Here is a 27,439-nt window from a genome sequence, read left to right as displayed (position 1 = left end):
CCTGATCCAACTTTATATTCCTTTTATCATTATCCCACACCCTTAACATCCGTTCCCACACATACTCCCCTGATTTCTGTCTATATAAATTGGAAAGATCCTGCAGTTCTCTCGGCGTATAGCCCACCTCCTCATGGGTCACACTTTGAACCCCACCTTTGGGGGCCTCTGGGAACTTCAATCTAGTTCTAAGTCTGGATGAAAAGAGGGGTGGAGGAGGTGGGTCATGAGAAGGATTACAAGCATCTTGCCAGCCAGCTACGTCAGGGCATTCCATGGCAGTTTCACCTGCTGAAACATGATTAATCTCTTCAGCCAGAGGAGAGAGGGTTGTTTGCTCAGGGGAGGTGGTTACAGATTTATCCAGCACAGCAGGGTTATCGCTTCAGGAGGAGGTTGGGTGGCAGCTTCCTACAGGCAGACTGCAAGTCCTGTGGTTGCTCCTCAGGGCAGACCACCACCGGTTTATCTGGCTCAGCGGTGTGTAGGGTTTCAATGCCCCACCGGCTCATTATCAACCCATATGTCCCCATTCCGATTTTCAGGATCCCATTCCTTTCCAGGCGATTCCTTCAGTTTAATAGCAGACACCCTGTGAGGTTGAGATTTTATTTTCTTTTTAACTCTGCTACTTATACAATGAAACTCTGGGTATGTTTTTCAGAAATCTCAAGTCTGCAGCTACGTGAAAAAAGATTATCTTTCAGGGCATACATAGAAAATTTCACATCCTTCATGGAGTGCTTAAGTTGAGAATTTAAAGTCTTGAGCTCATCCCTTTTTTTTTTTTTTGCTTTTATTTTTAAAATTTTCCTTCCCCTCCCCCTCCCCCACCCTACTGTTTTTCCTGTCTGTGTCCATTCATTATGTGATTTTCTGTATCTATTATTTCTCTTCTTGTCTTCTCATCTTTCTCCTCTAGGATTCACCAGGATTCTATCCTTTTCTTTTATAACTATATCCAACATATTTAGGAACAACCAGCCAACATCATTTATTATACCTTTTAATTCCACAAACTTCTGTTAAGGTTTCAAAAGCACCATCACCCAGATCCTTGCCTCTTATAAGCTTTTGAATAGCCGTGTCCAGTAATGATATTTTGCATATTTTGTCAACTCCTTGCTGTGGACTATCAGTGTCATCTTGATTATTGGAAACAGAGTCATTAGTGCCTTTGAATCTAATCAGATTAGAGAACCAATCCCCCAATCCCAGAACCAATTCAGAATTCTCATCCTTAAGATTCTGTTTTTCAAGAACCACTCCTTGTAGTAAAGTTGTATTAGTCAGTGTTTTCTAGGGAAACAGAACCAACAGGAGATAGCTATAAATATTATGAAATTTTTATAAGCATTGTCTCTTACAACTATAGGGATGTACAAGTCCAAATTCCATAGGCGGCAAACTGGGAACTCCGATGAGAGTTTTCAACGAATTCCCCAGGAGATGCTGACTGGCTGAAGTAGACATGGAAATCCTCTCTTCTGACTGCTGAAATCATCCTTTCTCCCTTCAAAGCAGTTCTTAACCTTTTTTATTCCACAGACCCCTTTGCCAGTCAGGTGAAATCCATGGACCCCTTCTCAGAATGTAGAGACAGTTTGATGACACTCGACATCAGCATGTCTTTAAATTAAATTTTAGGACTGTTCAAAATTACATTTTATAAACTTTCTATAATTTCAATACCTGATAACCCAACACAGTTCAACATCTGTTCAAATGGTCATTTTCGGCAAACATTTAGAAATTCTAGTTTTCCCACAGCATCATAAAACCATCTCTGCCATCCTTACCAACCTTTTTGCAGGCAGTTATCCACTGCGTTCAGAACATGCTACATCAAAATAAAAATCATATTAAGTCCACACTATACTGTGTATTATTTAATAAATATATCATACCTGTACCAGCACATCCCCACAAGAATGTTTTTAAATGTATAAAATGGCATTACAAAGGAAATCAGTTACATATATTGAAATAAAGTTACTAAAATAAAAAACATATAATACTATACATACGTGCTTATTCATTTTTTAAAAGATTTTATTTATTTATTTATTTTTCTCCCCACCCTCCTCATTATTTTCTTTTGCTCTGTCTGTTTTTTGTGTGCTGCTCTTCTTTTTGGGGGGGGGGGGGCACTGGGAACCAAACCTGGGACCTCCCATGCAGGAGGGAGATACCCAGTCACCTGAGCCACCTCTGCTGCCCACTTTGCTGCAGCTCCCATTGTGTCTCCTCACTGTGTCTCTTGGTTGCATCATCTCACTGCATCATCTTGCTGTGTCAGCTTGCCACACCAGTCCAATCACGTCAGCCCGCTATCCTTCATGTCTCTCCAGGAGGCACCAGGAACTGAACCTGGGTCCCCCATGTGTTAGGCAGAAGCCCAGTCACCTGAGCTACATCCACTTTCCATATACGTGCTTATTCTTAACACATTAAATAATAATTCAGGACATTAAAAATATAGGAAAGTTGAAGTTAAATTTTATTTTATTTTTTTTAATTCATTTTTTATTTATTTATCTCCCCTCCCCCCCAGTTGTCTGCTTTCTGTGTCCATTCGCTGTGTGTTCTTCTGTGTCTGCTTCTGTTCTTGTCAGCAGCACCAGGAATCTGTGTCTTTTTTTGTTGCGTCATCTTGCTGCATCAACTCTCAGTACGTGCGGCGTCACTCCTGGGCAGGCTGCGCTATTTTGGCACTGGGTGGCTCTCCTTATGGGGTGCACCCCTTGCGCGTGGGACTCCCCTACACAGGGGACACCCCTGCATGACAAGGCACTCCTTGCGCGCAACAGCACTGCACATGGGCCAGCTCCACATGAGTCAAGGAGGCCCGGGGTTTGAACCATGGACCTCCCATGTGGTAGACGGATGCCCAAACCACTGGGCCAAGTTCGCTTCCCAAATTTTATTTTTAAAGGCATGTTAATGTGCATATTGTTGTTTATCTTGAATAAGAACATTAAACTGTGGTGTATATTTGACAAGGCAATATATTTGACAAGGCAACATTCATATCACGTTGGACATCTAATTAAGTTCAATTTTTTGTTTTCATTGTTACACATGTTGAAAATCACGATTCACAAAGATATATTGTTACAAATGGAATCAAAGCCTCCATAGCTCACTTTACAAGACGAGACTAGGCTTTTTACAGGAAACACCAAAATTCTCCAAGGCTTTTTGAATTAAACTCAAATTGTAGCAAGTTTCTTGTCCTAAAATCAATGAGTTCATCTTTGGTAAAGTCAACATCTTTGGTGCAGTTTCTATCAGAAAGAAAAGGATCACAGAACCATGGTTGAATTTTCATGCCATCAAGATAGAAATAACTTTTAAAAGAGTTCTGTAATGTTTCCAAGTGTTTGCAGATACATCTTTTCAAAAAAAAAAAAAATGGCAGAGAATTTTGTACTTCAACTCCATCTCGATCAAGCACTTCCTCCAGCTTTGGAAAGTTCGCAGGATTGTTGGCCTCTTCTCTCTTCTTCGATATTGGTAACAGCAAGAAAGCTTGTGATATTTCAGTTGCATCCATAATGGTGACTTCATGACCTTGAATGGGAAGATTTATCTCATTCATATGATGAAAAATATCTGCCAGGTAAACCAACCCATGGATAAAATCCTTTCTTTCAAAATGTTTCAAGAGCGGGTTTTCTTTTCTTTCAGAAAGAGTGAAACTCTGCCCTTAGGTCGATTAAGCGCTTCAGGACTTGTCCTCTTAAAAGCAAGAGCACTTCTGTGTGGTAGAGAAGGACTTCATATTCTGCTCCCATTTCTTGACCAAATCTTTTGAAATTATGATGATTCAGATAACTTTTTTTGATAAAGTCGATAACTTTTACTGCTATTGACAAAACTTCTTTCAGGGTTGTTGGAAGAGACTTTGTTGTCAGCATATGTCTGTGTAAAAAGCAAGGAGTGACAATGACCTGAGGAGTTTCTTCTTTTACTAAAGTAGGAAAACCATTAGTGCAAAGAGAATGAAGTTTGTCTTTCCAATCAAAGTTCTGTTTGTAAAAAAACCTTTCACCATTTTGAAAACATTGATGGCCTTCATTGTATCTGAAAGAGACTCACAAAATAAGAATTCTTCTTTGATGGCATCAGCACGCATACAGCAAACTGAAACAAGGAGCAGGCTACATTGAGAGAAGTCTGTAATTTCATCCAAGTGCGTACTGAAGGGCAATGGCAAGGCTGCCAATTCCTGGATGACCTGTTTTAAAATATTAAAAGACATATCAACTATTCCAGAATGTATTACATCAATTGACAAGAGAACCGGTTCCAGTTTCTTCCTCTGTTCTAGTCACACCAGTGCCAGTGCACATGGGTTTACGAAATTCTCTCCAAGCAAAAAGCGTTTTTGCTTAGCAATCCAGTAAGCAACTTTATAGGCTGCTTTACGCAGAGGCTTTCATGAAATGGAAAATCCAAGGTTTGGAAGTGTCCCTGCTTTATTGATTTGAGCTTTTTTATTCACATGAAAAAAAACTCACATCTTTAGATGCATTCTCCACATGGACAGGCATGAGATGGTTTTTCAGTATTGCTGGCTTCATACTTCCATTTGCAAAAATTTTTCCACACAAAAACACTGTGATTTTTTAGTTCCTCATGTTCATTAATAGAAGTAAAATCAAATATTACATAACATTCATCATTCCATTTTTTTTTGACATTTCAACTGAAATTGAGTCTGTAAAATGAAATATATAATTTAATTGACAGTTTTTAATGCAGTATTTTGTGAGGTTTTTATGTAACTGTTTGATAAAAATGCATATAAATAAGTAATTTTTAATTCTCAGATAGTCACACGGATTACAGCAGTTGATCAGGGTTCATGTCCTTTCTGGAATTCGTTGTCTTTCCTGGAAGTGTGCATAAAGTCATTGGATTTCAGAACTTTCCTAGAAACCTAGCAGCAAAAGAAAGACATATAATGCATGTGGACAGTTGCTGACATTGCTAGGCTCACAGATGGTTATCTGCTGCAATACCAGCAACTGAATGACATAGATGTCAATTGCATGGGTGGACAAACTCACGGTGGGCGTGCCTGATTTATATTCATAGCCAGCATGTCTATTCATGTTAAAAGTAACCTACTTACAAAAAGTTATGAATTTTCATTTAAACTGACCAGTTTTGTAAAATTTTAACAATCAATGAAAACAACTTACCAACTTTAGCTTGTTAACAAACAATTGTAGACAGGGAAATACTTGAATGTAACACAAACAGTGGGCAACTGGAGTGAGACTGTTGGACTTCACCATATGGTAGCTGAATAACGACTAGGTGTTAAGTTGCCAGCACAGATTAGGTAACAAACAGATTTCTTGAGCTGGCAGGAAAAATACAAGCATTTTCTCTGTACAATAAAGGTGGCCATGTTGTCTGGATAAAATGTGCAAGCATCTTTGTGTTTGTCACAAAAGACAACGTCGACCTGTCATTTCTCATGTTTCTGGTTAACTATAATTTTAACCACCACAACTGTGTTTCTTCAGTGTGTTTGGTTACCTAGAAATGTGGCTGACATCAGTGTTAACAAATTTTCAACACACATGGCTCGGTCGAAATTGCTAATAATCACACAACACGTGTTGAATGTGTTATGTATTTCAGGTGTGCTTTATTTTGTGAGGTTATACTTTTCACTTTGTATTTTCTTTATTTTTCGTTATAGTTACATTGATTATAACTATGTGGAGTGAAATTTTTGACGCCTGTGATTTATCCTTCCAAAATGGTGCCCCTGTACTTTGAAAGATCAAAGACACCACCCAGGAGATCTCCTGTTCATTACCTATTCTGTGTTGCCAGATATATTTGGCCAACTATATCGCACAATATTTTGTACACAGAAGGACTGTGATCACATGTGATCTAGAGTCAGGTCTAACAACTGTAATTTTGAAGTTTGTATGAGTATAAGTGATTTTTCAACGTATGCAACAACTATAATGTGATACGAAATGAAAACAACTGTAATTTTTTACATACATTCATAAATGAAGGAAATGCTAGATTTCAGTTAGAGGTCAGAGAAAATGAACATAAGTTGATTTTTTTCATTCCAAGCTCATGGACCCCCTGAAATCTTGCCGTGGACCACTGGTTAAGAACCCCTGTTTTAAAGCCTTTAACTGATTGGATGAGACTTCTCTCATCTTTGAAGGCAATCTCCTCAGTTGACTATAGATATAATCAGCCATAGATGCAACCAACCTACTGATGATGTAAGTCCAGCAAATGTCCTCATGGTAATAATCAGGACAGTGCTTGCTTGACCAAACAACTGGACACCAAAACCTGGCCAAGTTGTCACATGAACTTAACTATCACATGCTTCAAGTTCAAATTCCAGCCATACATTAGCTGGGTGACCTCAGATAAATCACAATACTTTTTTGTGCTTCTGTTTGTTCATCTGTAAAATAGAAATAATAAGCATCACAGGAGCTTGGGAGGAGGAAACAAGCCTGGCAATTACCTAGTAAATGGTAAAAAATAATTTTTGTAATTATCATTTTATTAGTTTCTGACAGTTTTATCCCCAAATTCAGCTCTCTTGCATGAGTCTGAATATTTTTTCCATGTGTTTTGGAATTTTCAACTTTACTTCCATCCCAACTTTTTTCATCATTCATAGCTGTCTTTGGGTAACTAATACAACATTTGCTTATACAGCATTTGCACCAGAACTCATTGTGCTGATGCAACATAAACCCTGAACACCGAAAGTGAGAAAAGGAACACGTGCTCTCATGATTATCACATATTCCCAGTTTACCCATGCCATAATAGCATTTGCTCCATAGCTCTGTATTTGCATTTTGCTGAGCCAACCCGAATTCTTATAAGCTTCTGGGTATCCAGAGAATGCTTCAGTAAGAATTGAGTTAACAAAAAAAAAAAACCCACAAAAAACAGAATGGATCATTTCTCACCTTTGTAGAAACAAGGCACATTTCTGTTTTTAACTGAAATTAGAAATTTTAAAGGATTGCAGACCTTTAAAAAATTAAAATGGTACAAAAGAAAGATAATCAATATAAAAAGGGAAACCACATTGGGAACTGTTTATGTCAATATGAAAAGGGATTAATAAATGTTTTTTATAAGGCAAATCTTTTAAGAAGATTTTTGTTGTATCCTCAGCTAAGAACAAGAACATTTTACCCACTTACATTGCAACAAAAGTTTTACACACAAAAAACTTACTGTGTGAGGATATCTGTGATGCTTTTAAAGTTTTCTTTAAAAGCGGTCATGAATCACTTTGTTAAGTTCATAATCTACTAATGGATTTTGAACTGCAGTTTGAAAAGCAGTGCCATCAAGAGCTCTTATAATTGGATAAAAGATATACATAGATACTTCAAATGGCAGTAAAAACAAGTTTTAAAAAATGGAAAAATCTCAGCCTCAGCACTCTCAAAAGATATACAAATTATAGCAATGACAAAATGTCTACTGATTAAATTAGTAGAAATTAAAAGTAAGGGAAACGGACTTTGGCCCAGTGGTTAGGGCGTCCGTCTACCACATGGGAGGCCCGCGGTTCAAGCCCCGGGCCTCCTTGACCCGTGTGGAGCTGGCCCATGCGCAGTGCTGATGCGCGCAAGGAGTGCCCTGCCACGCAGGGGTGTCCCCCGCGTAGGGGAGCCCCACGCGCAAGGAGTGCACCCGTAAGGAGAGCCGCCCAGCGCAAAGGAGGGAGCAGCCTGCCGAGGAATGGCGCTGCCCACACTTCCCTTGCCGCTGACTACAACAGAAGCGGACAAAGAAACAAGACGCAGCAAAAAGACACAGAAAACAGAAAACCTGGGGAGGGGAGGGGAATTAAATAAATAAAAATAAATCTTTAAAAAAATAAAAATAAAAAAATAAAAGTAATAGTGTCCAATGCTGGTAACATTTTAAAAGTTTTTTTAAAAATGCATTTATTTGTTTATGCCCTATCCCAATTTAAAACCAATTTGAGGCTACTTTATGTACCAAGATTACCATACACAACTGATATCGGAATCTATTGATACAATATGTTTTTTTTAATAGTCTTTTTTTTTTATTCATTTTTAAAAAAAATATTACATTCAAAAAATATGAAGTCCCATTCAACCCCACCGCCCCCACACCCCACTACCCCCACAGCAACACTCTCTCCCATCATCATGACACATCCATTGCACCTGGTAAGTACATCTCTGGGCATCGCTGCACCCCATAGGCAATGGTCCACATCACAGCCCACATTCTCCCACGTTCCATCCAGTGGGCCCTGGGGAGATCTACAATGTCCCGTAATTGTCTGTGAAGCACCACCCAGGACAACTCCAAGTCCCGAAAACGCCTCCCATCTCATCTCTTTCTCCCATTCCCCGTACCCAGCAGCCACCATGGCCACCCTTCCCACACCAATGCCACATTTTCTCTGTGGACCTTGAATTGGTTGTGTCCATTGCACATCTCTGTCAAGAGGGGGCTTAGATTCCACATGGATACTGGATGCAATCCTCCTGCTTTCAGTTGTAGGCACTCTAGGCTCCATGGTATGGTGGTTGACCTTCTTCAACTCCATGTTAGCTAAGTGGGGTAAGTCCAATAAATCAGAGTGTAGGAGTTGAAGTCTGTTGAGGTTCAGGGCGTGGCTATCATATTGTCAGTCCAGAGATTCAAATCCCCTAAATATATCTTAAACCCCAACACCAACTACAATTCCAGTAAAGTAGCATGAATTTTTGAGGAGCAGTTTGGTACTACATATAGGAAGCCATAAAAATGTTCATACCCAAAAGTAATGCTGCTTCTTGGAATTTGTCCCAAAGAAGCAATACAATGAAAAAGAAAAATATGCACAACTTTTCATATCATCATTAAAGTAGTGAAAAATGAGAAGCCGTCGAAATGGCACAATATTTAAATAAGCTCTACTACATCAACTCAAAATATTTTGCAGCCAATACAATGCTAATTTTGATGACTATAAAGCAACATGAGAAAATGCTCATGCTAATAAATGCAAAAGTTATAAAACAAAACCGTATATGTGTTCCAGTTGCCATAGCTACATAATAGATTATTCTAAAACTTAGCAGCATGAAGCATCTATTTATTATGGACCAGGCATTCAGACAGGGCACAGAAGTATGGCTTTCCAAGCACTAAATGTTTGGAGATTCCACTGGTGAGTTTTAATACCTGAAACTCACTCACTCACATGTCTGGCACTCGATGCTGGCTGTCACCTGCTGAGACCTTATCTGAGTCTGTTGGCTAAACTTCTCCCTGTGGTTTGGGCTTCCTCACAATATGGTGGCTGGGTTCCAAGGGAGAGAGTCCCTAGAGAGAGAGATAAGTGGAAGTCCACTCACCGTATATGAGCTAGCCATGGAAATTATGCAGTGTCCCTTCTATTTCCATTCATTGAGGCAGTCACAAAGTCCCTTCCAGTTTCAAGGGGAAAGAAAAGAGCCATTACCTTATGATGAAGGAATGACAATGTTCTGAAAGAGCATGTGGGACTGGAAATACAACTGTGGTCATTTTCAGAAGATACAATCTGCCACAATCTGTGCTCACCTAAAAATCATGAGATTTTTAGGGCCAGCATTGGGAGGAAACTTGGAAAAATGAAAACTTGGTGATTTTCTTTTAAACAAATCAATTTTATTGATACATTTTAATAAAGCATACAATTCATCCAAAATGTACAATCGATGGTATTTGGTATAATCACGTAGTTGTGCATTCATCACATCAATCATTATTAGAGCATTTTCATTATTTTGTTAATAATAAAAAACAACAGACAAACAAACAATAAAATTCTTCACCTCTCAATCTCCCTATGCTTCCCCTGCTGTACATAATTGTTATTTCTGGCTATTCTTGCACAAGTATTTATTTTATTAATTAATTTTATTGAGATATATTCGTATACCATACGAGCTAACCGAAGTGTATAACCAATGACTTTTAGTATAATCACAATGTTGTGCATTCATCACCACAAAAAAATTTAGAACAATTTCATTACTACAAAAAGAAATACTCCATATCACTTAGCAGTTCATCCCTAGCCCCACATAACCACTAATCTAATTTCATTTTTGTAAATTGACATATTTACATTTTATAAAAATGGAATCATAAGTATGTAGTACTTTGTGTCTGGTGTCTTTCACTTAGCAAAACGTTTTTTTTCTTGTCTGATATTAACATCTTATGGTATGAACATACATTTGTTCAGCCTCAAAGAAAAACAATCATATATGCAATTTTACCCATATTCATATTTCACATGTGGTTTTGCTATGCAATACAGTTTCATCACATTTTTTAACTTTCCTTTTAGTAATTTATGTGATCTTAGATTTTCCTTTTAAATCACTTTCCTACCCACGTAATAGTCCTGCTAGTTTCAAACATTATGTTGAGCTTTCACTTTTTCTATTCATTTCCAAAGATTAACACATCCTTTTTACCAATTCTGTATAAGTTAACACTCAGTTTTCCATACTTTAACCTCATTCTATTTTCTGGTGTCCCATATTCAAGAAAAATTTGGTTTTTAAATTCCTGTTATGACTGTGGCGCTGTTTTCTAAGCCATAACTAAAAAGTTATAAACAAAAATGTTTTGACAAGGAATTATGCTGACAAAGTCTTGAAAATTGTTCCCAGGGTTCCCCAGCTCCTCTTGGCTCCTTCATTTCTAAAATATTGTTGTTCTCAAGATTCAAGTCTCACTGAGTGCTTAATCCACTGCACCGGCAAAGTCCCTGGCATTTGTGTGGGCTGGCCTGAAGCATAGGCCTGAGTGCCCAGGGGACATGCACGTGGTTGTTTTTCTCTGCCCTCCTCAGTCCCTCATTGCTTGACTTCTCCTCCCACTTGTGCAGCATCATCTGCAGATAACCTTACTTTTAAGTTAGTTTTACCTTGCTCTGCTTCTCTCCCCAAAATGGCTTCCTTGAGGCTCAGAAGAAGAGGCCCCTAGACTTGCACGTGCTGGCCAATGCTCCAGGAGGGCCCCTGGTCTCCAGGGTGATGTCTTGGTGTGAGCTCACCTTCGTGTGCTTTTATGGCCTCTGATGGTGAACCAGCAGCTGTCTAGCTTGGCTACTGCTATTCTGGGCTTGGCGAGGGCCTTGGATAATTAGACCCCATGCTAACCGTGTTAACTGTCACTGGCTGTAGAACTCCGAGCCTTCTGCCCCATCCTACATTGCGCATCTTCTCCTTCTTCTCTCTTGAATCTCTTGTTCCAGTAGGGGGCTCACACAGACAGAGAGAAGTTAAAGAAACTTAGTGAATCCTCGCTTGGGGCTAATCTTACCCTGAATGTCAAAAGTTGGATATCAGCTTGGCCTTTTCTAGGCAATCCTTCTGAAACTAATTCTAATGGCCTCCCAGACAGATGGATGCTTACGGCTGACTATATGTAAAGGTCATAAAGAGAAAAATCACATACTATTTCAAAATATTCCTCCAATTACAGTCTTGAATCTCTATCCTCTGCAGCCCCTGATAGCCCTTCTAAGCTCTACCTTTTAAAATCTAACTGCTTATTGGACATCTGCCAACATCTCTAAAATCAAATTCATTTTCTTCCCTCTAAAACCTGCTCTTTCTCCTATGTTTCCAACATTAAAATTTAAGAGAGAGAGAACAGTTAAAAAAGAAAAGAAAGTTCATAAATTCCTAAAACCAAGAGTTTTTTGAATTCCAGGGCCCCACCCCACCATCCCCAGTGATGCCAAATGAGACCCAGGCATTTGCATATTTAACAAACATGTCAGATGCACATGATGTATGCAGATGGGACCACATTTGGAAAATGCACTTCAAGCCCTACAGTAGGGTGGGGAAATCTGCAGGAAGACTGGATTCTTGTAAGGTGAGCAGGTCCAGGCTCAGAGCCTTTGAGATGTGGAGCCAAGACATAAATGTGAGCTGGTCTGTAATCATAAGCTGAAAACTGACCTAGAGTTCACGTTTACGTGAGTGATCAGCCTTCCCTTTCCCTGGTACAGCTCCATCCAGACCAGCACCACCTACAACTAATCACCCTCCAACCCCTAGAAATTTCTCGAGGGGCGCTAGTGAGCAGAGTTCTCAGGAAATCTATGGTGCTGCTTTCCTCTCTTCCCATCACCTCTTGACATGCATGTTCCCAGGTTCTTCTGCTCAGTGGGGCCACATGGATGACACCCTCTCCTCTCAGCTCGAGTGAGTCTTCTCTGACACTACAGTCCACACAAGAATTTTCCAGCCCTGATATCCTAGGTGATGGTGGGTATGACAGTTTGAATTTGGTAGATTCCAAAAAGAGTTTTTGTTTTTTAACTAATCCATTTCTGTGGGTGTGAGACCCTTTGGTTGTATTAGATTCTGTTAAGGGACCTTGATTAGCTAGCTCACTTGATTAGATCGCTTCTGATTGGACTACATCAGTGAGGCATGACTCAGGTTGGGTCTCTGCCTTCTTGCTGGGCCATATCTAAATGGAGACACAGAGGGAGCAACAGAGAGAGAAAAGAGGCTACCATTTTGACCTGGTCAAGTGAAAGAGAGGACTCAAGGATCACTAGCAGCTGAAGCCGGAGCACAAAACCCCCGAATGTTTGGGCCCACCAAGGCTGAAGGGATGTGCCATATGCCTGTTAGCCCACAGCTGACCTCTGGATGAAAGCAGAGCAACCACGACTGAGAAAGGAGACCCACAAAGAGACAAGCCCTATGCCTGGCTGCCCACAGCTGAGCTCCAGGAGATGGTAGATTCTGGAGGGGAAGGCAGGGACATTGGAAGAGATCAGCTGCCATATTGGTTCACCACATGGCAGGACACCAGGATCACCAGTAGCTGACTTTGGTGAGAAAGCATGTCTGATGGAGTCTTGATCTGAATATTTCATGGCCTCAGAACTGAAAGAATTTCCCCTAATTAAAATTCCCATTTTACAAACCAACCCATATCTTTGCATTGGCATCCCTGTGGCAAATTAAGACAGCGGGCAAGATGCTTCACCTCTCTAGTTTAAGTTGCTACATCTGAAGATGGAGGGTGGACACGAGAAAGAGAGATGATTTTTTACCTTATCTGTCACTCTGTAATTCAGGGCTTAACTGGGATAGCAGCAGCCAAAAAAAAAAAAAAGAAGAAGGCCCTGCTTTAGCCTGCAGTAGTGTCCAGTCAACACCCCATTTCCAAGGTATAGCTTTGAACAGGGTTTCAAGGTAAGTCCAGGGCTGGACTCTTGCCCCATGCCAGGAGGGGAGGGGGGACCACAAAGGAGGCAGGAAGAAAAGACACCAGAAGCCTGAAAGGGGGTCTCTGGGAGTGGGAATCCCTGCTCAGGCGGGAGACAAGGGAAAGGGTCCCACAAACTCTTCCACCCAAGCTTGGTCTGTGCTTTGACCACGATGGAAATCTACACTGATAGAATTTTTTTCCCCTAAGACCTTTGTGCTTATTTTGTTTCACTGAGCTTCTGAGGAAAAGTTCCTTTTGGAAAATTCCAGCTCAGTCTCAGCTGAACAAAAGGGAAAAGGGATTTTTCCACAGGGGCTATGGATAGGTAGGGGATCCAAAATCCCCAGATGCCATGTGTCTGAAAGCTATAAAGAATCAGGAGCTGGGATAGAGGCTAGAAAGGGAAATCCTGAGAGGGCTAGAGCTGAGGCCAGCCGGGGAGATGCCTTCCCTTCCTCTCCCCATCTCCTCACCTTGGACAGAGAGAATTCTCACACTCTCCTTCAAAGATGCGGCACCTGGGTTTGATTTGGACCCTAATTTTTCAATATATGAAATCAAATAATAGGATGAATGTACTCAGCTTGAATTCCTATTCCAAAAGGAAAACCCTCTGATGGGAATTGGTTCAGGGACTCTAGGAGCAATCTCTCACCTCTCCTTTCCCCTAACAGTCTCCTAGTGACTGCGTTCATTATTTTTTTAAAAATGGTTTGCTTTGATAAGTATAGAAATGACTTTATTCCTGAGATATAATTCACAAAATATAAAACTCACTTTTTAAAGTGGTGTTTGGTATATACACTATTCCCGATGACTCCTAATCCCAGTGATATTATCCCTGGTTGAACGAGGAGGGAGACTGGGATTAGAAGGTTCCCCGAGACTTTACCAAAACGCATCGCAGGACTGAAATCCTAAAGGCCTGCTCCAACACAGATGAATCCCTCTCTGGAATTTCCGGGGAAATCCTGTCCTTGGAGCTGGAATCTTGCCATTAGTGAGACAGCTGAGTTCTTGGTAAAGTTTTCCTTATAGTTCCAGGGCCATAAGGTAACTCACACACACCTGAGAGGTTGGAGAGCCCTGACCCTATCGTGGCATCAAGCACTGAGGGTGAGCTGACCGGGTCAGGGGCTGGTCAAAGACCCAGGGCAGGGGTGGTGAGAGAGTCTCAGGGCTAGTCACCCTGGAAAAAAGTCCTGGAACACTCAGAAATTCTGAGAGAACCCTTAGGGCCTGATGACTCAACTCCCTTTTCCTCAGAAGAGGAGACAGAGGGCCAGAGAGGCTAACATTGCACAACCTGGTAAAGGCAGAATTAAGATCAGAACCAGCTCTTATGACTCCTGGACCAGGACATTCTCTACCAGGTAACGTATTCAATAGTAACTATTAATTGATCCCCCTGCCCTCCATAGGCCAGGACCTGCAGTGGGTGCTAGAAAGTTTGATTGACCTGGAAGCACATGCAGGGCACATACTCCTAGCTCCAGGGAGGGGGACGAGAGAGGACTTTGAGAAGCAGACCCCGTGTTCAGTGACAGGGCTAACCTAGGAGGAAGGGAGATCAGGATGTCAATCCCCCAGCAAGGCCTGGCCGCCTCCCTGGGCACTGCCGCCTAAGGCCTTTCCTGAGAGGTGCTTTCATCAGCTCCTGTCAAAAGGTTCTCACCCACCCCAGGTTGACTTGGGAGTCAGAAGACCAAGGGCTGGCCTTAAATTAGTGGAAGAGTGTTTTTGCCGGTAGGACAGTAGTTTGCTAGAGCTGGCTCATACTGCAGCTTTCAAGAGCCAATTGTTAAGTGTTCAGGAATTTTACAAGCCAGTGCTTAAGAAAAGGTCGTTATTAAAAACCAATTGCAAAAACTCAAAATTAAATAAATTAAACAAATACTCAAAACTCATCACTTCCTAATTAAAACTACTTCTACATTTTGCTGTTATCTATGTTCTCGAGGTTATTTACGATGGTGTCTGTATGATGGAAATACTGCGGTACTGCACGTTTCTTCCCAGCTCTGCCTTCAGTGACATCACGTTGTAGCTTGGAAGCAGTTACACCACAGAAGCAAATGCTACCAATTATGGTTTTGTTTTGTGTACCTTCACCAGCCACAGAAAGGTCCGCACTGCTCACGACAGGTGCAGATGAGCGGCCTGCAGGTGGACAAGTACTCAGACCCAACCGGTGGCTGCTCCAGGGTGGGGCTCTTGTCAGGGCTTCAGATGGATCAGGTTATAGGGAAGGAGCCGATGAGCTGGGAGAAGGGAAAGGAAAGGACAAGTGCATCTCTGCTCAGCTGGGCTCGGGGAATGGTTGGCAAAACCAGCTCCTGAGTGAGAACTGGGGAGCTCAGGGCTAGTGCTGTTCACTAATCTGCTTCTACCCCATTCCCAACCATCATAAAAACAGAGCCTTGGTTTTTAAAGCTAAAGATCAGCTGGTTCTTGCCCACTTTCCCTCTCGGAAGGGCCTGGTCTGTGATTGCCCTTGAGCACCCACTCTTAGGACCCCAGGTTTCCTGTAAACACTGCCTTGAGAGCAAGGAGAGCAGATCTTGGTATCCCCTACAATGTCTTACAAAGTTCTTCTCACAAAAAAAGTTGTTTTGTAAATATTTGTTAAATGAAAAAAAAAAAGTAAATATTAACGCCAGTGATATTTGGCTTATTGGATAATTTGACAAAAGTGTTTATTCACATATGCAAATTCAGTGTTTCAGGTGCCTCTGAAAAAGCAAATGTATTTCATTTAGAGATCTTTACACTTAGTTTTGTCACTGACCACTTGATTTCTGTTCTCTTAGTGACTCCAGTGTTCCCTTAGAAGGAATCTGACTAACGGATGAATTCCCTCTTTCCCCAACCTCTTTGCCTCCCTCCCTCCCTTCTTTCCTTTCAATCATTTAATTCATTCAACAACAATGAATGAAATGAAATACCCATTCTTTCATGGGCATTTGGAATGCCCACTGTTGGTCAGGCTTCTGGGAGAAAACAAATACCAGAGAAAGAAAGCCATTCCCTGCAGCATTCTTTTCTCTCTGCTTGCAAAAAAACCCAATTTGGAACTAGGCTGCTGTTTATTTTGGAGCTTACACAGCACAGGGGAGACAGTTCTCAATTTCTACCTTAAAGGCTAAAGGTCCCAGAATTTAACTCAAGTACTCAAAACTAAAACACTGGGAAGTGCCCAGGCTTAAGCAACTTAACTCGTACTTAGTTCAACAAAAAGAAAAGAATCTTGGAATCTGCCAGTCTAACAAATAAAATCCCCCTACTCAGGCAGTTGCACAAATAGGACTGTGTGTGGGGGTGGAGGTGGGCAGATGCCATCAATACTCAGCATTTACTTTCCCTTCAAGTTTCACTTTCAGAGGTTATTATTCTTCCTCAAAGTCTTCCTCTCTCACTTTCTCTTTTTATTTTGTTGGTTTCTTATCACTTTCTGGTCCCAAACTTTTGTGCCTCAGACTCACCCAGGGTACTTGTTCAAAATGCAAACCTCCCTTGCCATCCCCAGAGATGGATTCAGTGGGTCTGGGGTGGGCCTAGGAATCTGCATATTTGCCATGCTCTCCACGCGATTCAGATCCAGATGGTATGAGGACAGCATTTTTCAAAACACGTCCTGGTGTCACTGCCACGCCACAAACAACTGATCTATTGTTTTCCCCTCTAGAGCAGGGGTTCTTAACCTTTTTTGTTCCTAGGACCCCTTACTAAGTCCACACTATACTATGTATTATTAATAAACAAAGCACACCCACACCAACATGTCCCCACAAAAATAGTGCCTTTTTGAATTTCAGTTCAAGCTCACGGACCTTTTATTAAGAACCCCTGCTCTGAGGGGATTCATTCCTGCGTCTCCATCCCCACTCTTTTGCCTGCTTCCATTGCTAGCACAGCTGTTTGAAGTTTCCTACAGAAGCGTGGCTGGTCCTGTGGGCCGGCCTCATGAACCCTGTGCTCCAATGAACCGGTTTTGGATCAGGTTGGTGCTCTCTTAGGATGAGGAAGGTAATGAAAACCCGCAGCTATAGTTGTCATTCACAATGTTACCACACGGTGGTGCCATCACCCCACTTCATTTTTCTGCTCAATTTCACGTAAGCCTGGGGAGTTCCAGCTTTTCTTTTGTTTATGGTTTGGTGAGGGATTTTGTTTTGATCTGTATTTCATTCTGTTATCATCTTTGATTCAGACAGACAGTGAGTGACACAGTGAGGAACAAGTTACATGGAAATGTGGTTGAATTTCCTCTCACCTTCGCCACAGCTTTTGGAATACATTTTGGATTAGGCTAAAGAAAATGGTGCCAAAGCACGGCCAAAGACCAGGTTTAGAGACAATCAAGTGGGACGAGACTGGCCCTTACCTCCCAGAGACCTGGGGAGTCGTTTTTCTGCCTTCCCTCTAGACCCTAACTCAGAGATTACACAGACAATGCAAGGAAAGAGATCTAACATTTGTTGATTACCTTCTGTGTGCCAAGAATTTTACATCATATCACTTAATCCTCATGATAATCCTTTATTCCGTTTTTCTGTCAGGAGGGAAAACTGCAGATGTGAGGAAAGTGAGACTCAGAGAGATCAACCGCCCTCCAAACTCTACGTTCCTTCTGCCATACAGCACTGTCTCTGTGCATGAACTGATTAAACATTTACTACAAATCGTATTTGCAAACAATGCTACTTTGGACAAACAGCTCAATACTGGGTCCTCTGCTTACACTCAAGGAGAATACTGAGCCTTTACCTTCTGCTTCACCTCTACATCCAAGGGCAGAGCGGATTAAAAAGTAAAAAAGAAGGGAGATGCAGTACTTTCTAATGAACGACAAAAGAGACTCCCATCAGCAGCTGAAATCAATGAAGCAAAATACATGGCATTTGAGCAAGCCAGACTGAAGGTCTTCTGGGCCCAGAATCCCACGTCAACTTTGGTTTTCTAAGGACATCTCCTGTCCCTCCCACACCTGCAACTTCTGCATTGACTCCAAAGGACACGGGGTGGCGGGTGGGTATCAGGTGCAGCCACACGAGAGGTACAAATAGGTGATTTCCTTGCTGAGTTTATCCATCTCTTCTAAGGAGAGCACGGGCAGAGTGCGATTCCAGGTTAGTGCTGGGGAAGTTACAGATAGAACTTAAAAGAGCTAAACTTGGGAATTACATAATGCCTTTGGGGGACAATTCATAAGCAGGCATGGTGTGGCAGAGGAGGAGAGAACCATGCCTGAACAAAATTACAAAAAGTGAAATCTAGAGACTGTTGAATGAGAAGGTGAAGCCAGTCAGGGGTGGTCAAGAAAGCAGGCGTATTGGTGGGAAACCAGTTCTTCTGTTAAATGCCTGGTGGAGTCTCTTTCCTTACTGGGTCTTCCACAAGCCCCTCCAACCACCCAGCTGGCCCTCCTACCCACCAGGAGCAGCATCTGGGACCGTGTCATGCCCTTTCCCGAGGTCAACCTACATTATTTGAGTCCCTTCCTCTGCCTTATGCAGCCCTCCTCACAGGACTGTATATTTGCTAAAGAAAAACAAAAGGGGAAAAAGCCACATAACCCGTTTCTCGTTTGGATAACTTATAGCTGAGGGGTTAATTCATCTGAGTTGCTTTAGAGTAAACCGTGTATGTTGAAGCCATTTAATTGCAGCTCACAAGGAGTTTGCTGTTTGGCCTCACCATGGTCACTCATATGCTAGGTGTTTGCGTCATCACGTAATGCTTGTGGCCCAAATCGAGATGTGCTCGTGTCCTGTGGACCAGCCTGTGTGCTCTGGGCACGATGTGTACATCTAGTCACGCATTCGCTTGTTCAGCAGATGTTTGTTGAATCCTACTCTGTGCCCAGCAACCTTCCAGGCATTGCGGTCACAGAGGCAGGCATGTCAACAAGGCCTCTGCTGCCATCGAGCTTACATTCTAGTGAGAGGAGGCAAGCAGGAAACAAATAAACAAAATATCAGGTGGTGAGGAGAGCCAGGATGGAGGGAAAGAGATGTGAGTGTGCCCAGGGGCTTACTGTAGTTTGGGAGGGATCTGTCTCAAGGAACCATGCACTTCTTCCTAGACTTCTTCCTCCCAGATGGACTCAGGGTTGACTTCTGTACAAGGAAGGTGTTTTAGTTTCCTGGCTACTAACCACAAATGCCGTGCAGTGGTGGACTTAAGCAATGGGAATTTATTGGCCCAGGGTTCTGAGGCCAGGAGAAGTCCAAAATCAAGGTGTCATAAGGGTGACCCTTTCTCCCAGAAGACTGTGGCATTCTGGGGCTGCTTGCCAGTGACCCTTGGTCCTCGGCTTTTCTGTGCATGGCAGTGCACAAGACAGCCTCTCCCCGCTGCTCAGTTCCATTGACTTCTGGCTTCTGGATGCTCTCTCTGGCCTTATTTTTTCTGTCTGACTTTCACTCTGCTTGTAAAGAACTCCAGTAATCTGGATTAAAGCCTAACCTGATTCATTTGGAACACCCCTTAACTGAAGTAACATCTTGAAGAGATCTTATTTGCAATGGGTCCCTACACACTGAAATGGATTGAGTTTAAGCACGCAAATTTAGGTTTACATAGCTCCAGGCCACCACTGAAGGTCAGGGACCAGGGCAAATGAGAGATGTTATTCCTTCTCAGGGGTGCTACCAGTCCATGGGGCAGAGGGAAAAAAAAGCCCCTGAAGGCACCTTCATTCTGGCCCTGGTTGGTGGGCAGAATGGAGAGGAAGCTGGAAATCAGGAGCTGTCCGTTGTCTCTCCCAGTCACAAACAGCTCCAGCTCAAAAGAAACACCCCCCTCCTTCTACAGATGAAATAACTGAAGCGGGATGGTTGAAGGGGCTTGTCTACATCACACAGCTAGCTAGAGAGCTAGAGGGGGCAGGGGCATTGCTATCCATGGGAGATCTGGCAGGATAACCACAGGAAAAACAGCAGCCATTTACTGAACACTGCTATGTGACCGAGAACCATGAATGAACGTTATCAAATTTTTACAACCACCCTTCAAGTTGGGGTTCGCTCAAACGGAGGTTCAGGGAGGTTAGTAAGTAGAGCTGAGAGAACACAAATCTTGACTCCAAAGTTTCAACTCTTCCTACTACAGCTCACCAAGGAGAGTGCCAGGGAAGAAGCAAGTGAGGAAATCACCAAGAATCTTTGCTTATGAAGAGACTGAAGCTCTGAGACCATGTTGTCCCTGCCTCTCATGAGCCTGCACCCTGATGCTGGCATCATGAGGTCCCACAGCTGTGGCTCCCGGCTAAGCCCTTCCACAGGCTCCCTAGTTGGGACACAGTTGTCTTGAAGTGAGTCCATCAGAGAGAAGACCTCAGCAAAGGTCTACTTTGATCACCCTGCTAAGTGAACATCTCGCCACCACCTAGATCAAAGTAGGGGGGTCTGTGTTTTTATTTTGGGGGCAATTTTCTAGATTGTCAGCTGTTCTTCCTTGTGGGACCCATCCAGTGTCAGCTAATAGACCTTTGTGTTAATGCAGTAACTGTGTGGTCAGGAACCATTTCGTACTCTTCCTTGTAAACCTCACAGCCCGTGGCATGGCATTTTCCCATAGTAAACACAGTAAATATTGGATGAATGAGTGATAAATGAATAAATGGAGGAAAGAAAAGAAGGAACCCAAAAAAGAGTTAGGAGAGGAGGGAGGAATATAAGCAAGATATTTCCCTAAAGACAAAGTAAGCCATCAAGCGTCTGTTTTCCATCTCCTGGGTCCCCTTATTTTCTAGAAAATGGAGAAAATATGGCAACTCCTATTGAACTTCTTAATTCCTGGTTCCCTCAAACATGGCTGTGCTTGAATTGTTTTGAAACAGAAGGATTCTAAAGTCTCTTCATCATTTTGTTAATTTTGGTTCAACCAATGTAAGGCCATTGTGGGACCAATAGGTGAGGCATTCTGCTCTTGGCACACAAAAGTCTCCAGAGCATTCACCCTTCCTTACATCATATGCTGTTGAGCTACCAATATATCCTCTATTTCTTTCCACAAATTGGTTTTATCTACATATCATGTACATTAAATATTGGCAATTGATCAATTTGAAGGTAGAGGGAGTCTTTCCCAGCTAGTTTCAATAGATACGATGGCAAGAAAGAAAAGCAAACATTTCATAATACCTTAAGGCTGGAAGGGAACTTTGGGATCATCAATCATTTTATCACTGTGGAACTAAGAACCAGAAAAATTAAATGACTGGTCCCAGGACACTAGTTAGTATTAGAACCAGGACCAGACCCTTGCTTGTCTTATTTTCTTCTTTATACTACCTGGATTCATTTGAGTAAAAGGCCTGACAGGCAGCCAATCATCCATCAATTAATCAAATATTTACTAAGGCCGTGGTCCATCCCCATATCATTGAAGAGCAGAGACCATATTGCCAATTCACTTTCACAAGTAGGAATATAAGGTAAAATGCAGAAAGTACAAGTACTATTGAAAGCATGAGATAGCTAGTTTATAATGCTTGTACTAGGGATTACAGCAGCTTTTCAATTAAGGAATAATACTGAGCTTAATGGATGCTATAAAATAATGAAGTGCAGGATGATTTTATACTTGTATATTAAGAAAAAGGAAATATACTAAAATGGAAATATGGTCCAGATGGGAATGCCTGGTATAATGAGAAACAACTGAAAGAAAAGAGAAAGGGTGTGGATGGAAAGATTATTAACTATATATCAGCCTTGACCATGAAAACTTAGCCAAAGAAAGAGCCTAGTCCAGTGACTCTGAGCTGAGCAAACACAGACTCCTAAGCCTGGCAAAGTGGGGAATGGAAAGATCCAAACTGCTGAGTTGTGTGACTCTTCAGTGCAGTTCATGTTTGGAGGAGGAAAAGTGTCTGCCAGGGTAACTAGCCTCAGAGAAAGTAAATTCCAAAACCTTGACAACTCAGGTACATGGTGCAGGCTGGAAACTCAACACACAGAAAATGAAAAGACAATGGAAACCTGTAAATCATGGAACTCTGACACAGTTTCAAACCATTTACTTGAGAAAATATTAACATCCACCATGCCATAATTGCCCCAATTTTTAACTCCCTCTTCAGAATCCCAGTTGGTGAGCTTGTTTCTCTTTGCTTTTTAACTTATTTTCCAAATTTTGGCTTCTGCTATTATACTCACTTCCATTGGTTGAGGACCAACTATATGCCAGCAGAGTGCCACCCAGGCATCATCCCTTCATTTTGCAGATAAGGAAACATCAATCTGACTCCAAGGTTTTGTTTTTTCTACTCAATCCAGCTCTGCCCCTACCCTCATCCCAAACCATTACATTTTAAATAAGCCATTAGCTTCCACTGGTTGGTTAATGCAGGGTCTGAGTAAGTGGAGATAGTGTGAGAGGCCACCAAATCAGGTCCTTAAAAAAGAAACACAGTCATAAGTGAATGGAACAGAACATGAAAATCTGGAAATATCTCTGAACAACGGGGCTAAATATGAAATTGGCACAAGCTCACTGAAGAACTATCAAGAAGCTTTAGAAATATTGGGGATTGGTAAGGTTATGAATCTCTGTGGGAAAAACGTCCTCCCCTTATAAATAGGGCTCAAGAAAAATACCAAAAAAAATCATCCTGAGGAGTCATTGTATTTGTCTTTTGGCCATTAACAGGTCAACAGAGACCTCTAGAGAAAACTGTGCATTTTGTGATTGAATCCAGTTAATTGATCATCATTGGACATTCTTGGGAGGGATCACTGCCTTCTCAGAGAAAAGTTGAATATTGTTCCATGAAGGATACTTGCACTGAGAGTAATCCAGGCTCCTTTGGGGTCAAGCATATGACAACGTGGATGAACCTGGAGGCCATTATGTTGCGTAAGTTAAGTCAAGCACAAAAGGACAAATACTGTTTGATTTCACAATTATGAACAAAATATAAGAGCAAACTCATGGAGTTAGAGCTGGACTATAAGTCACCAGAGAAAAGCATGTGGCTAGAGAATGGAAAGCTGAAGTTTAATCTGTGCAGAATTGGTCAAAAGTTGTTTGTAAATGTTTGGAAATGAATAGAAATGGTGAAAACACATCATAGGAATTGTAATTAGTAATGCTAACATAGGGGTATGATAGTGGGCTTTTTTTTTGAATAATGAAAATGCTCTAATATTGATTGAAGTGATGAATGTACAACTTGCTGATTATACCAAATGCCATTGATTGTACACTTTAGATAAATTGTATGGTTTATGAACAAAAAATAATAGGGTGGGTTGGGGAAAAATACACCAAATGTAAGATATGGACTATAGTTAGTAGTGGTACTTTGACAATATTCTTTCATAATTTGGACAATTGTTTTACAACAATGCAAAGTATTGGTGGTGGGGTGATATATGGAAGCCTGTATAATTTTGTAAGTTCACAACTTTTACTTTACACTTACTATGTATGTTCATGTATGAATGATATACTTCAATAGATTGATTTCAAAATGAAAAAAATATAAAGTATCTGGGAGGATGCTAGAGACCATGTAAGATCAATAATCAGCAGCCAAGAGCAAGATGGGCAGATGGCCTGAGTGTGACCATGTACAGAGAACAGTATCAAGGGAGAGGCCAACTGACCTCCGAGGGACTTGACCTCAGCTATGTGACCACTTGAGGGGAGCAGTAGACCAGGTTGGGTGGTACTGCAAGCTGAAAGAGCCTTAAGGGTTCCTGAAAGGTGGGAGAACATGTGGATTCTTCTATAGAAGGAGTTCTTTATTTCTTTATTTATTTTTTAAATATATTTTTTATTTATTTCTCTCCCCTTCCTCCCCCCTCCCCCTCTCCCCCTCTCTCCCACCCCCCCAGATGTCTGCTCTCTGTGTCCATTCGCTGTGTTTTTCTGTAATTACTTCTATCCTTACCAGAGGCACCAGGAATCTGTGTTTCTTTTTGTTGCATCATCTTGTTGTATCAGCTCTCCATGTGTGTGGCACCATTCTTGGGCAGTCTGCACTTTCTTTCTCACTGGGCAGCTCTCCTTACGGGGCGTACTCTTTGCACATGGGGCTTCCCTATACAGGGGACACCCCTGCGTGTCACGGCACTCCTCGTGCGCATCAGCACTGCGCATGGGCCAGCTCCACACGGGTCAAGGAGGCCCGGGGTTTGAACCGCGACCTCCCATGTGGTAGACAGATGCCCTATCCATTGGGCCAAGTCCGCTTCCTGCCAGGGGTTCTTTAGTAACTAGAATGAAAGTCTTTTAAGTGGGGGAGCTAGAGTCTGTCCAGTAGGAGGCAGGTCTCAGAGTTTGGGCAGAGCCTTGAGCCAAGGAAGTGGTCCCACCTCAGGCCCTCTGCTCTTTACATGCCTCCAAGCCCCTTTATTTGCAAAGATGATCTTCTGCACATCTTAATCTGGATCTAATGATCCTCTCTGGGCAATTCTGACCTCTTTCATTCCAGAAGAGAATAGATCACTTCTTTTCACTTCCTTGCTTATCACCACCGCTTGGAGGTCCAGTGGGCATCTTAGGCTTCACATGTCCACCTGTTGATTCCTATTCCCCCATTCTTCTCCATCTCAGTTGAATTGTTTCATGATTCACCCAGACGCTTACCCCCAAACTGGAGTTATGCCTGTCTCCTCTCTTTCCCTCACAAGTCCCTCAGCAAGTCATGTTGGCTTCACTGTCAAAATGTTTCCAGGATCCCACCACTTTTTATAATTTCTGCTGCTACCAGCCTAGTCCTTGCTGCTGGCATCTCCAGCCTGGACGACAGAAGTAGCCTCCTACGCCATCTCCCAGCTTCCACCTTTTCCCTCCGAGGCCATTCCCCACACACCAGCCAGAGTGATCCTTTAAAAATTTAAATCCTGTCAGGCCCTCCATCGCAGATAGAATGACATCTGAAGTCCTCAGCATGGCTCAGAGGGCCCGTGTCTGCTAGGACCTCAATTCCTAATGTCCTTCCTCTCTCTCTCTTGCTCTGCTAAAGCCACGCTGTTCTTATTGCTATTTCTAGAATGCAGGAATCACACTTCCTCAGGGCTGGGGCAGAGTTATTCCCACAGTCTGGATGCTTTCCCTCCCAAGTCCCCAGGGCTTGCTCCCTCACTTTATTTAGGTCTCAGTTCACAGGTCACTTCCTCTGAGAAGCTTTCTCTTACCACCTGGGAAGGGGAGACTAGTTTCCATTCACGTTGCTCTGCTTTGTTTTTCTTCCTAACACTTGATATTATTTTATGATTTTTCACTTACTTTAGTGCCTGTCTCCTCCACTAGAATGTAAGACCCCTGACTTAATTTGCCGGGGCTGTCATAATAAATGTCACAGACAAGTGGGCTTTAACAACAGGGGTTCCTGCCTCACAGTTTTGAAGCTGGAATTACACAGTCGGGGTGTCGGCGGGCCATGTTTTCCCTCACGTCTAAAGTGATCTGGTGGTGACTTGCCGGCAATCCACAACTCAATCCCCACCTCTGTCACATGGCCATCTGTCTCTTTCTCTTTCCTCTTCATTTCTACTCCTGTGCCCAAATTTCCTTTGCTTGTAAGAACTCCAGTCATAGTAGATTAAGGCCCACCATGATTCTAGTGTGGCCTCATCTTACTAGGATCATTGAGGATCCTCTTTACAAATGAAATCACATCCACAGGATACGGGTTTAGGACTTGAACCTGTCTTTTGAGGGAAGGTGACTCAATCCATAACAACTCCTGAAAGCAGGGATTTCATAATCATTTGCCCACTATTACATCCCCAGAAATATATGATGCCTGGTACACTATAGAATCTCAATAAATACATGAATGAATAAATGAAGAGCAGAAGCTCATTTCTCTCCATGAAATACAATGAGTAATGAGAAATGGAAGCCGTTTGGCATGAAGCAGGCCCAGCCACATTTCGCCCCTTCACTTCAGAGGCAGAGCCCTGGGCTTGCAGCCCCTTTCCTCTCCTCAGGACCTCGGAACAAAACAGACGTTGCCGAGCTACCTGGGAAGCCTGCTCACTCAAGGCCGGCCTGAAGCTGCATCATCTCACAGCTGTCTGATGACTCCCTGCTCCAACTTGTTCCTAACGCCCTTTCCTACCTACCTGCCCCCTCTCTGGTAAGGTAAGGAGCTCAAGGCAGTTGCAATTTCTAGTGTGATCCACATCAAAACTAGCTCCCAGAAATGTGTCTTTGTCCCAGACAGCCTTGTTCTAAATGTGAATTGGTGATATTGAAGAGGAAGAGGCGTGAACAGAAAGGGTGGGAGACAGGGAACGAGGGATCTGGGAGAAGTCTATGAGGTTGGCAGTCCCTACCAAACCCTTTCAGGATTTTTCATTTTTCCAGCACTGAGGGTCGAGTCGTACCTGAGTGCACCTGGGCAAGGTGGGAGGGTCCTGAGCCTGTCCCATCATTCTACACGGCTCCTGTTTGGGTCTCCATGTTCCATTTTTAGAGGATGGTCTGTGATGAAGGTAGGGTCACCACAGACTCCACTTTCCTCTTTTTGTAGGTGATGTCCAAGATGACATGGAATGAATTTAACAAAAAAAGTATTGTGTAAAGCTTTTGATTTTGAAATGGAATCATTCACAAAATTTTCAGCAACCCTAGAGACCAGATAGCCTAAACTTCACATTTAATCAGTGAGGAAACAGAGGGCCGGGCTGGGACTTAAATTCTCCTGGCCTACTGACCACCTGGGGCAGCTCCACAGACCACCAAGATGCTGTAAAGACCGAGTTCCCCTACTAAGAATTCCAGTTTCCAAAATGTACAATGAGATTTTTCAGCCTTGCAAATGATTTCCCAAAATGGCCAAGCCTGCAGACATACCCCATTAGCCTAAAACTGGTGCTTAAGGCGCCTGCCAGGTTTACTCCATGTTGTCATCCCCTTCCTCTCCCCTTCATTCCCTCCTCATACTCTTTTCAAATGACTGTCTAGAGTCTAGGCACCAAGGTCGCTGATCCAAGCTTTGTTAAAGATCTCCCTCTCGCCTTTCCTTTTTCTATCTTATTGGAAGAGGTTTCATTAAAAAATTTTACCAGTAAATTTCCCAGTAGATAATTGAGCAATATAGCAAGCAAATGCAGCTGCAAACCTCACCTAAGAAATCCCATTTTCCAGGTGAGGCCAGAGGGTGCCGTGGCCACCTGTCATC

The sequence above is a fragment of the Dasypus novemcinctus genome, chromosome 5, assembly GCF_030445035.2.
Source record: "Dasypus novemcinctus isolate mDasNov1 chromosome 5, mDasNov1.1.hap2, whole genome shotgun sequence".
NCBI lineage: Eukaryota > Metazoa > Chordata > Mammalia > Cingulata > Dasypodidae > Dasypus > Dasypus novemcinctus.
Note: the sequence above shows the minus strand (reverse complement) of the source record.